The 13,308-nt window shown below is 40.7% G+C and overlaps 1 non-coding gene across 1 annotated transcript; it reads right to left on the bottom strand.

Annotated features, from left to right (window-relative positions):
* Positions 1-4,257: 4,257 nt before the first annotated feature.
* On the bottom strand, positions 4,258-4,332 carry TRNAI-AAU. Its single transcript has one exon. It is a non-coding gene; the product is annotated as a tRNA-Ile (tRNA).
* Between the last annotated feature and the right edge of the window lie 8,976 nt (positions 4,333-13,308).

The raw sequence follows: 13,308 nt of genomic DNA, 5'->3' as shown, positions 1-13,308 counted from the left end.
AAGATCTTACATGATGAGAGTGGTGTTCAAGAAAAAGTCCCTTCATGCTATCTGTGTGGGGCTTATACTTTTATGTCCCAAAGTCTTTTAAATTCTTTTTTGTATTTTCTCTTCTCCTTATTCCCTTTTTGTTATATTCCAGACAAAATTTTTGGATATATCTCTCAGTTAACCAGTTCTCTCCTTATTGCATAAAACTAATGTTTAAGTCATCGACAGAATTTTTTATTGCAACAAATATATTTTTTAATTCTAGGAGACTTTTTTCTAGTATTTTTTCTATTGCCAATAATTTCTTGCTGAATATTCAACTTTATATCAAATATTTTCAAATATTTTACTTGTTAAATCATTTCATGAAGCTGTGAAATATCTCCAACCAGTTAAACATCTGCAGTTTTTATGAGTCTAAATCTGTTATTTCTTATTTATGTTTGCTGATGCTAACAGCAGTGATTTGGGTAATATTGTTTGTGAGTTGATTGTTGTTGTTTAGCTGCCAAGTCGTAGCCAACTCTTTTGTGACCCCCATGGCCTGTAGCCCACCAGGCTCTTCTGTCCATGGCATTTTCCAGGCAAGAATACTGGAGTGGGTTGTCATTTTCTTCTCTAGGGGATCTTCCAGACCTGAGATCAAACCTGCATCTCCTGCTTGGCAGGCGGATTCTTTATTTGCATTGCCTGGGAAGCCCTTGTGAGTTCATCACTTGCTCTTAATTGGGCTGAATCCTTTAGGACTCACATACTTATTAAATCCAGTGTGACTCTTTTTTCCTTAAACCTTTGAGTTTAGTCCATTTGGTTATCTTGACTGTTGTTCTTATGAAGTTTTTCTATTAATTTTTACTTGCCCCATTTCTCTTTTATCTTACTATATTAAAAAAAAAGATTATTTATCTGGCTGCATTAGGTCTTAGTTGTGGCATGTGAGCTCTTTTAATTGCACCATGTGGGATCTAGTTCCCTGACCAGGGATTGAACCCAGGCCCCCTTCATTGAGAACATGGAATCTTAACCACTGGACCACCAGGAACGTCCTTCTCTTACCATTTTGGTATTGAATATATTTGATCTTTTTTTATCCTCACGTTTTTTTCTCTCATTCAAAATTATATCTTGTACCTTTAATCTCTCTTATTGGTTAGCACTGAACCTTTCCAGGCATGTTAAACATAATAAAATCAAAAGCTAAACAATACCTTCATCTTCATCCTAAATAGTATGAGACTTAGGGACACATTATCTCTGATTGCCTTTTCTCACACTTACGTACCTCAGGATTCCATCACAGTAGTTTCTCTCTGGTTCACTAAAGCAGTGTCCCTTCTTCTCTAGCACATTTCTTCAGCTCTGTGGCCTCAGCTCCTGGCTACCCTGGCCTAAGTTCCTATGTGTTCCTAATTTGACTCCTTAGATATTAGCCTCAGAAACCCCAGCCCCTGTATGCCAGGCTACACGCACATTTATTTCTCAGCAGGCTCTCTTGGAAAATGCTCCTACCTTGCATAAGACCAATGATACCTCCAAGTATAGGTTTTTTCTAGGCTTTCGTTATTGTGAGGTGGATCTCCCTAGAGCAATAACCATTTGTGATACACTGATTGTGAAGCTTTTATTTTTTATTTCAATCATTATTTCTCTCACATCCAAGATATCTAATTAGTTTTTCTAAATAAGAACCTGTACTTGTTTCATAACCACTACTCTTGTTTAGTAACCTTCTATTCATGTTTCACATGTGCAATTACCTAATTTATTTTTACCTAAAAATTAATTGTTCAGTTTTTGCTATCTATAAAAGACATTCTTCTAGGTGCTAGAGAATATAGTGACAAATAAAAAAAGTTTTCTGCCTTCATGAAACCAGTTATAATGAAGAAAATAATGGCTAGCATTGTAGTGTGCTTCATACGTGTCAGGCATTAGTCATTAGCATATTTTTCATATTCTGTAAAAAGCAAATAACTATTTCTGTCTTCCCGAGTACTAAACATACTTATTAAAAAACATTTTCACATTGTCCCGTTTATTTCTATTCTTTCAAGTTTAAACTCTTCCATTAGCACATTCTGTTTTCCCTCCTTCACATGTTAGATTTCCAGATGCTTGGTCTTGCTGCTGTGTTTTCATTTTCCAAGAATGACTTCTTTGCCCATCATGGATTCTAAATGACCTCCTTACAATACCATCCTGTAGAAGCATTAACCCAAATCTTGAGAACTTAAGTTCAAATTGTAAATGACCCTTAGACTGTAAACAACTAGATGGTATGTTTGATAAAATCTCTCTTGCAAATGTACACACACAGAAACATACACACATACACACATATATGTAGATATATTCATTTATAGCAGCATAGTCTTTTGAAAGCATTGGTCTTTTTTTTTTTTTTAAACCACTGTAGCTCTCTATTTGTTTCCTATTTTGAGATATGTCTTTCTAATCTATGGAGATACTCTTCTTTCATTTCCAAGCATAAATATGTGTCTAATCATTTTTCTTTAGCCCTTTTCCATCATTTCTATGAGTCTTATAAAAAAGAAGATTTTATTTTATGTTTAACCCACCCTCTTAAATAAAAAGTCCAATTTAGATTTCATTTGTCATTTTAGAACCCTTGATACAGTTCACCTCTGTGTTATCAATAGTTGGTTTTTGTTGTTTTTGGTTTTGTTTTGCCTTAGTAGTCTCCTCCACCTTTTGGCATAAAGTAACATTGTCTCATTTGCTAAAGCATTTCCTTGAGTTGTTGTAAATAATAAGGTGCCCTTCAGTAAGTAAAGCTATTAGAAGTCTTTATGGTTGATTTTATATTTGGAAAGAAATGACAGCTGAGAACTTTGCTCTGCCTGAAGTGAGGTGTCACAACTTTGCAGTATAAACACCATTGTCCTTGCTTGGGTGTTTGACTCTGCTTGTGTTATTTAAACCCTTGAACACTGACACAAGTGTCATTGTGAAGTGCATGTTTTATCAACGTTAGCCCATGAATTCCTCAAACATCTTTAGTCTTCGATAAATGATAAGTGGTAAAAATAATTTCATTACAGCTACCATCTGACTTTTATTAAATGCCAGAAGTATAGGGCATGCCTGTTCAAGGCCCTCTGTACCAATTATTTCATGATAGAATGAAATCTGCTCAGCATGGGATGCTTCTGAAGTAGGATGAATGCCATCAAATTCTTCAATGAATCCCTCAACACATGTTTTCATTTCCTTCACATAGATAATGAAAAATGCACAGATCCCTGTGGGGCACCGCGTGCTATTTTCTGTTCCTTCTTTACCTGAAGACGCCTTTCTATGAGTTTGTACTCTGAATAGCAACCTCCCGTTCGCTAAGTAGCCGGCTCATCGTTGCACAGTATTCCAACTGTGCAAGCAACAGCTGTGAACGAGAGAAATGCATATCATCATAGAGCTTATGGAGCTCAATATGTTAGCTCTGTTTATTCAAAAGACCACCTGTGTTTCTGGGGAAATTGGAGACGTTCCAGAGGAGAATGAAGACACAGCAGACAGTAATGAAACCTTCAGAGCTGTACGCCGAAGCGTCACTGCCTTGGGTTAAAAACAAGGTGACGGTCCTGCGGGGAACTTGATTTCTAATATCTCTAGCAGAGCGTTCTTGGTTCAAGTATTAATTAGCAAGTCGGTGACTAGAATCCCCAGCTCCATTTTCTCACACATAGAGAGGATTTGTGGTCTTGATTGTCATTGGGAGAGAAAAAATTACACTGATATGCCAGGGGAAATGATTCTACTTGTTCCTTTTATAAGGCTATATTTTTCCATGTTTGCTTTTACATTTGTGGAGGTTATTTTATTGACCATAAATATTGAAAATATTGTTTTCTCTTAAGTAGATAATGACTCTGTCTCATCCAGGTTGTTGAGCAAAACTGAGTTACTTGACCCATCTAAAATTTTCCTGTAACTGTGACAAAAGGGGAGAGAAAGGTCAAAGAATGGATGAATGAATGATGCATTGTGATACCTGGTGTTCTTATAATGAAGTGAAGTGAAGTGAAGTCGCTCAGTCGTGTCCAACTCTCTGTGACCCCATGGACTGTAGCCTACCAGGCTCCTCCATCCATGGGATTTTCCAGGCAGAATACTGGAGTGGGTTGCCATTTCCTTCTCCAGGAGATCTTCCCGACCCAGGGATTGAACCCAGGTCTCCCGCATTGTAGGCAGATGCTTTACCATCTGAGTCACCGGGGAGTAGCCAAGCGGTAGTCACTACAAAATCTGGCCACACGGGGATCGAACCTGTGACCTTGGTGTTATTAGCACCACGCTCTAACCAACTGAGCTAACCGGCCAGATACATTCTCATAATAGAGGATGCCAAAAAAGGGAAAGTGCAGAATTTGCCTGCCACGATATCTAAACTGAGACTTCCCAGGTGGTACCAGTGGTAAAGAACCCATCTGCCAATAAGGAGACGCAAGAGATGCGGGTTTGATCCCTGGGTCAGGAAAATCCCCTGGAGGAGGTCATGGCAACCCACTCCAATATTCTTGCCTGGAGAATCCCATGGACAGAGGAGCCTGGCGGGCTACAGTCCATGGGGTTGGAAAGAGTCAGACCTGGACCCGACTGAAGTGACTTAGCATGCACATATCTAAACTGAGTGTAGCCTCAGGACAGGATAAAGCAAGCACTTCTTTCTCTTTCCAGGTGTGTCCTCAATGAGACTGAATTGGAGATCATACTGTCATAGTAACCTAGGGTTGCTTTAGGTGAATAGTGCTATTGTTGCTGGATATTTCTCCATCTTCTTTACCCCTTTCAAGGTTCTATGGCAGTTTCACGGCATCGCTTCAACACCTAGCCTGGGTGTCATGGTAACATTTTCTGGGTTGTTTGTTTACACAGCTTCTAAGTGCAGAGCTGTCTCCCCAGAGCATCTCAAGATTATTTTACGTTAGAGAAAACAGCTACTTGGGACTGAGCTGATTTATAAGTTGCTTCCTTTAAGTAACCTCCAGAACACACACTTCCTTCTGGTTTGCCTAGCTTTGTTATGAAAGCGTGGGTATGGGTGGGTATTATTGCCAAATAATGTAATGTGGTCTCTGCCCAAGTCCATTGATTCCTTGCACTGAAGTGTGCTTCTTTGGTATTTTTTGCAGAATCCATGGACCAGGTTTTGAAATGAGGTTTGGTGAAGGTGCAGATTATGAAAAGAAGTATTAGAGATAAATGTGTTTTTACCTAAAAGTCCAAGCTGTTTCTTTGCCAAAAGCCGGCAGAAAACCACACACACACACACACACACACACACAAAGAATATAGCCTTAGCAGGGTATTGTAGTGGAAAGCAGAGGGCAAATATATACAGGATTATAGTGTTATGTAGGAAAAAAAGTGTGAAAAATGCATGAGGGCAAGAGAAATAGCTCTCAGATTTTGAAATGCGTTATACATATATGTGTTTTTTTTTCTTTCCCTCATTTCCCCACAGACACTCCATATGAAATTCTTGATGTTATGAGAGACACTCTTTGCCACACAATGAGTATTTGTGTGGACTGTATTGTGGGCCAGGGCGGCTGAGCATTCTCGTTCTGGCTAGTTAATTGGGGCTGAAAAGGAAATGCCTAGACTTGCCTATAAAAAGTTTCCCAACTATTCCTTTTGCAGCTGTTCTACCTGAGAGTGGGTTTATAAGCCAAGATCTGGTGTGGGGTGGCAACAGTGGTTAGGAGGTCCGCCAGCAGAAGAGGCCCCCTTCAGAAAAGCATTCCACACCTGTGTTTCAGGAAATAAAATTTCCTTTGTTATTTCTCCCTCTTCTGTTTTCACTAGTGTAACAGTGTGAGTTATTGAAAAGTTAATTGGGGTCCTGTCCTTTTTGCAGACCTGCAGTCTTCCACAAGAAGAAGGAGAAGGTAAGTTTTTCTCCCCTTTAAGCAAAAGTAACATAAGCAGTGCTACTGCAAGAGTGGGTCCAGGGACCAGCAGCGTCACCCAGGAGCTTGTTAGAAGTGTGGTCTCGGGGGACTTCCCTGGTGGTCCAGGGGCTAAGACTCTGCGCTCTTGGTACAGGGGGGCACAGGTTCCATCCCTGGTCAGGGAACTAGATCCTGCATGCCACAACTAGAGTTCACGTGGTAGAACTAAAGATCCTGTGTGCTGCAACTAAGACGGCACAGTGAAATAAATAAATATATGAAAAAAAGAAATGTATGTTTTCTGGAACTTCCCTGGTGGGCCAGTGGCTAAGACTCGGCACTCCCAATGCAGGGGACTCATGTTTGATCCCTGGTCAGGGAGCTGGATCCCACATGTTGAAACGAAAGATTCTGCATGTTGCAGTTAAGACTGGGCACATCTAGATAAATAAATAATAATAAAAAAAGAAACATACATTCTCTAGCCCCACCTTAGGTTGACTGAAGCAGAATCTCTGAGGTGGAGACCTGCAATCTGTGTTTTAATAAATTCTCCGGGGAGTTTTAGGGTGTGAGAAGGAGTGGCGGAGGGGGGAGACTGCCTTGGTGTTCAGAGTCCATCACAAGTGTATTTTGCTGGATTGTCCCAGAGAGACGAAAGCGCTTGGCAAGTGGTACGCATGTCCCAGGAGTGCCCCAGTAGGTGGCAGAACCTCTGAGGAGAGGCCCCCGGGACACCTGAAGTCAGATCACCAAACACATGGCTTTGAGAGTGGCAGTGAAGATCCTGGCTCTGACTTTAGCTTGGAAAGTATGGACCCTGCCGCAAGAGCCATCCCTTGGTGTGCCAAGAGATTGTGGGCAGTGAGCAACTTGTGGGGAGTCACAGTTCCCCCTGTCCACAGTTCTCAGACTGCCTCAGCCCAGAGTACTGAGATAATCTTAGGAAAGTGAGGGCAGGTCCCCATAAAATGCCTCAGATTGAATTTTCTTCATTTTGGCTTGAATGGATGAGGACACTTCAGTTTCAAAAACAAATACAATATACATTTGTGTATATCATAAAAAACACTCATAAGCATAATAGTAGGAAGAAATAAGTTTTCAAGAAGGCTAGTCACATGTGGCTTATTTGAATTGAGATGTGCTGTTAGTGTGAAATACACACTGCATTTGGAAGAGTTAGACTATACAGTGGAAGTGAGAAATAGATTTAAGGGACTAGATCTGATAGGCAGAGTGCCTGATGAACTATGGATGTAGGTTCGTGACATTGTACAGGAGATAGGAATCAAGACCATCACCAAGAAAAAGAAATGCAAAAAAGCAAAATGGCTGTCTGAGGAGGCCTTACAAATAGCTGTGAAAAGAAGGGAAGTGAAAAGCAAAGGAGAAAAGGAAAGATATAGCCATTTGAATGCAGAATTCCAAAGAATAGAAAAGAGAGATAAGAAAGCCTTCCTCAGCAATCAATGCAAAGAAATAGAGGAAAACAATAGAATGGAAAAGACTAGAGATCTCTTCAAAAAAATTAGAGATACTAAGGGAACATTTCATGCAAAGATGGGCTCAATAAAGAACAGAAATGGTAGGGACCTAACAGAAGCAGAAGATATTAAGAAGAGGTGGCAAGGATACACAGAAGAACTGTAAAAAAAGATCTTCATGACCCAGATAATCACAATGGTGTGATCACTCACCTAGAGCCAGACATCCTGGATTGTGAAATCAAGTGGGACTTAGGAAGCATCACTACGAACAAAGCTAGTTGAGGTGATGGAATTCCAGTTGAGCTATTTCAAATCCTGAAAGATGATGCTGTGAAAGTGCTGCACTCAATATGCCAGCAAATTTGGAAAACTCAGCAGTGGCCACAGGACTGGAAAAGGTCAGTTTTCATCCCAATCCCAAAGAAAGGCAATGCCAAAGAATACTCAAACTACTGCACAATTGCACTCATCTCACACGCTAGTAAAGTGACACTTAAAATTCTCCAAGCCAGGCTTCAGCAATACGTGAACCGTGAACTTCCAGATGTTCAAGCTGGTTTTAGAAAAGGCAGAGGAACCAGAGATCAAATTGCCAACAGCCGCTGAATCATCGAAAAAGCAAGAGAGTTCCAGAAAAACATCTATTTCTGCTTTATTGACTATACCAAAGCCTTTGACTATGTGGACCACAATAAACTGTGGAAAATTCTGAAAGAGATGGGAATACCAGACCACCTGACCTGCCTCTTGAGAAACCTGTATGCAGGTCAGGAAGCAACAGTTAGAACTGGACATGGAACAACAGACTGGTTCCAAATAGGCTGTATATTGTCACCCTGCTTATTTAACTTATATGCAGAGCACATCATGAGAAACGCTGGGCTGGAGGAAGCACAAGCTGGAATCAAGATTGCCGGGAGAAATATCAATAACCTCAGATATGCAGATGACACCACCCTTATGGCAGGAAGTGAAGAGGAACTAAAAGCCTCTTGATGAAAGTGAAAGAGGAGAGTGAAAAAGTTGGCTTAAAGCTCAACATTCAGAAAACTAAGATCATGGCATCTGGTCCCATCACTTCATGGCAAATAGATGGGGAAACAGTGGAAACTGACTTTATTTTCTTGGGCTCCAAAATCACTGCAGATGGTGATTGCAGCCATGAAATTAAAAGACGCTTTCTCCTTGGCAGGAAAGTTATGACCAACCTAGACAGCATATTAAAAAGCAGAGACATTACTTTGCCAACAAAGGTCCATCTAGTCAAGGCTATGGTTTTTCCAGTGGTCCTGTATGGATGTGAGAATTGGACTATAAAGAAAGCTGAGTGCTGAAGAACTGATGCTTTTGAGCTGTGGTGTTGGAGAAGACTCTTGAGAGTCCCTTGGACTGCAAGGAGATCCAGCCAGTCCATCCTAAAGGAGATCAGTCCTGGGTGTTCACTGGAAGGACTGTTGCTGAAGCTGAAACTCCAGTACTTGGCCACCTGATGCGAAGAGCTGACTCATTGGAAAAGACCCTGTTGCTGGGAAAGATTGAGGGCAGGAGGAGAAGGGGATGACAGAGAATGAGATGGTTGGATGGCATCACCGACTCGATGGACATGGGTTTGGATGGACTCCAGGAGTTGGTGATGGACAGGGAGGCCTGGTGTGCTGCAGTTCATGGGGTTGCAAAGAGTCAGACACACGTAAGCGACTGAACTGAACTGAAGTACAAAAAAGAAAATGTAAAATAGTGTATTAGTATTCTTGTTGGTTGCATGTTGAAATAATATTTTGGATATTTTGAGTTATTGATTTAAATACAATATGTTTTTTTTTTTTTTAAATTTTTTTATTAGTTGGAGGCTAATTACTTCACAACATTTCAGTGGGTTTTGTCATACATTGATATGAATCAGCCATAGATTTACACGTATTCCCCATCCCGATCCCCCCTCCCACCTCCCTCTCCACCCGATTCCTCTGGGTCTTCCCAGTGCACCAGGCCCGAGCACTTGTCTCATGCATCCCACCTGGGCTGGGATCTGTTTCACCATAGATAATATACATGCTGTTCTTTCGAAACATCCCACCCTCACCTTCTCCCACAGAGTTCAAAAGTCTGTTCTGTATTCTTCTGTGTCTCTTTTTCTGTTTTGCATATAGGGTTATCGTTACCATCTTTCTAAATTCCATATATATGTGTTAGTATGCTGTAATGTTCTTTATCTTTCTGGCTTACTTCACTCTGTATAATGGGCTCCAGTTTCATCCATCTCATTAGAACTGATTCAAATGAATTCTTTTTAATGGCTGAGTAATATTCCATGGTGTATATGTACCACAGCTTCCTTATCCATTCATCTGCTGATGGGCATCTAGGTTGCTTCCATGTCCTGGCTATTATAAACAGTGCTGCGATGAATACTGGGGTGCACGTGTCTCTTTCAGATCTGGTTTCCTCAGTGTGTATGCCCAGAAGTGGGATTGCTGGGTCATATGGCAGTTCTATTTCCAGTTTTTTAAGGAATCTCCACACTGTTTTCCATAGTGGCTGTACTAGTTTGCATTCCCACCAACAGTGTAAGAGGGTTCCCTTTTCTCCACACCCTCTCCAGCATTTATTGCTTGTAGACTTTTGGATAGCAGCCATCCTGACTGGTGTGTAATGGTACCTCATTGTGGTTTTGAAGATCCTCTATGACCCACCTCCCAGAATATTGGAAATAAAAGCAAAACTAAACAAATGGGATCTAATGAAACTTAAAAGCTTTTGCACTACAAAAGAAACTATAAGTAAGGTGAAAAGACAGCCGTCAGATTGGGAGAAAATAATAGCAAATGAAGAAACAGACAAAGGATTAATCTCAAAAATATACAAGCAACTCCTGCAGCTCAATTCCAGAAAAATAAATGACCCAATCAAAAAATGGGCCAGAGAACTAAACAGACATTTCTCCAAAGAAGACATACAGATGGCTAACAAACACATGAAAAGGTGCTCAACATCACTCATTATTACAATATGTTTTTAAAACTTAAAAAAAGAAGGCATGTCCAAAATGAGAAGGATCTTTTTCCTGCTCTGTTCAGAATAAAAATAGTGAATTCTTATATCTGAAATCTTCTGAGAATTGTCCCACAGGAGGTTTTTAGCAAATTCTGGTTAACTAGCCAGCAAAATTGCAGGGGAGGTGGCTCAGTGGTAAAGAATCCTCCTGTCAATGCAGGAAACTCGGGTTCGATCCGTAGGTCGGGATCTTCCCCTGGAGAAGGAAATGGCAACTCACTCCTGTATTCTTGCCTGGAGAATCCCATGGACAGAGAAGCCTGGCTGGCTACAGTCCATGGCATGGCAAAAGCTGACAAATGGGAAAACATCTATTCCCTTTATTTGTCTCTGTATGAAAAGTTTTTAAAATGCAATTGTATAGAATGAGAGGAAATAGACTTGCCATGACTGGTTGGTTTAAGGTTGACCTAAAGAACCTCATCTGTGTTGCAGTAAAAAGATGAGACTTTTTACTGGGAGACTTGGACTTGACTCTCATCTGTGTGACCTGAGACCAGGTGACTTTATTTTTCTGTGACTGGGTTTCACCATTGTCTTCTAAAGATTCCTTTCATCAGATTTTTATGTAATTCACTCCTTCTCAGGATAAAATTTTCTTCTTTGATATCACCCACTGAGAATGGCCTTCCCTGACCTCCATATTTAAAATATGCCCCTCTCTCCTCCCAGTGCTAGTCTATCCCCTTCTTCTGTTTAGTTTTTTCTTGGCATTTACCTGAAATTGTGTTATATATTCATACCCTTGCTTGCTTATAGTCTGTTTTCTGTGCTAGAAAGTAATCTCCGTGAGGGGACAGAAATCTTTTGTGTCTTATTCATCCTTGTACCTACTTGAGTAGAAGATTGCTAGGCAACAGTAGGCTCTCATACATATTGGTTGAAGGAATAAATGATCTATAATATGGTTACATAGCCTAGACCTTCTGGTACTTTTGTGACGATTTGTTGTTGTTTAGTCGCTAAGTTGTGTCGGACTCTTTTGAGACCCCATGGACTGTAGCCCACCAGCTCCTCTGTCCATGGGATTTCCCAGGCAAGAATACTGAAGTGGGTATCCATTTCCTCCTCCAGGGGATCTTGCCAACCTAGGGATGGAACCCGCATCTCCTTCATTGGCAGGAGGATTCTTTATCACTGAGCCACCAGGGAAGCCCTTGTGATGACTGGATAAACCAAGCTAGGTGGATGCATGTGCATGTCTTTGTGGAAGTTTCCTAGTAATAGGGTTGAGAACGTGGGTTTTGGAGTCAGAGAGATTGGGGTTTGATACCCGGTTCTGTTGTTGGCCAGTAAGAGTAACCTGGGGCAGATTATGTTATCCCTCTTGGCCCATTTCTTGTCCGTAAAATGGACTAATCACACCTGTATTATGGGCTTGGTATGAAAATTAAATAAAATAATGTAGGCTTAGCAAAGTGCACACTACTTATGAAATAGGAGTGTACATGAATGAAGCTCATGAAAGTAGTTTGATAAAGGCATAAACCTACAGCAATATAAAATGTTATCATTCATATAATTAATAAGCTCCAGTATACCTTCTGTATGAGGTCCCAGTGCCTGTTTCACACAGGCAGAGGAACATCCCCAGCAAAGTTTGTAAGAACTGCCCACATCATATGCTGTGAACACTGAACACGACCTTTCCCAACTCCAGTGTCCTGTGAAAACGTTTATTACAACCCGTCTCACGCGCGGGAAGAGAAACAACCCCAGACTCTGGAACGCATGTCACGTGACCTCTATTCTGGTTCTTGGCCTGTCACTAATATGCTTTGTAATTCTTGGCAAAGTAATAATTTCTAGATCCCAGCATTTTCATCTTCAAAATAAGGACATAGAGTAAGTAGATGATTGTGATGGCTTTTTTTCAGTTGTGAATATTCCATTAGCGTACTTCCTTATAGCTTATTTATAAGGGACTTTTATTTTGATTTCCTGAGACCCCTTTAAACCACGTCGTGGACCAGCCAAGTGATCCTGAAACATCAGCTTAACACCTCCTATAAAAACTCCAGGACCTCACAGAGCTTCATTCCTGATGCCGTAACTTTTATTAAGATACCTTATTGAAATTGGAGGTTGTAAATATTTAAGCTGCCGTCATTCAGTCTCCAGTTTTTTTTAATATTGGGAGGACTTTAAAATATTGATATTTGATATGAGGAGAATCATGGGTGTGAAGTTTTCTTTTCCTAAATGAAGTTTAATTTTATTTCATGAGAGAAACATTTTTTAAAAAATGGTATTATAAAAGGATTGTGGGAACTAGAGTCAGAGTGGGAGATGCTGCCCCAAATGGGCTTAGAATCGGCGCTTTCTTTTGTTTCAAAGATGCTATGTACAACATATGAGCTTGAATGAAAAGAAATTAAAAAAGAGTCCATATAACGTGTCTTATAAAACAAATTTCTGAAAAGGAAAAACTGTTTTTGAAAATATTTTATTTCTTTCTTTATGGCTGCATTGGGTCGTAGTTGGGGCACAGGGCTCAGTAGTTTGCTGTGGTCGGTGCATGTGGGGCTGGTTGCTCTGTGGCACGTGGAATCCTAGCTCCTGCTCAGTCGCTCAGTTGCATCTGACTCTTTGCAACCCGCATGAACTGTAGCCTGCCGGGCTCCTCTGTCCATGGGATTTCCCAGGCAAGAATATTGGCATGGATTACCATTTTCTTCTCCAGACCTTCCCGACTCCATGTCCTCTTCATTGCAAGGCAGATTCTTAATCACTGGACCACCAAGGAAGTCCCATGAAAATGAGAAAGTTTTAAACAGATGTCAAGCTGTCCATCTGCCTGAATCTTCCTGATTCAAAATACAAAGAGCTCTGCAGCGAAGGCCTCCTGGCTGACTGTC

Source organism: Cervus canadensis, chromosome 28 (assembly GCF_019320065.1).
Source record: "Cervus canadensis isolate Bull #8, Minnesota chromosome 28, ASM1932006v1, whole genome shotgun sequence".
Lineage (NCBI taxonomy): Eukaryota > Metazoa > Chordata > Mammalia > Artiodactyla > Cervidae > Cervus > Cervus canadensis.
This window is presented reverse-complemented; position numbering and strand designations above follow the sequence as displayed.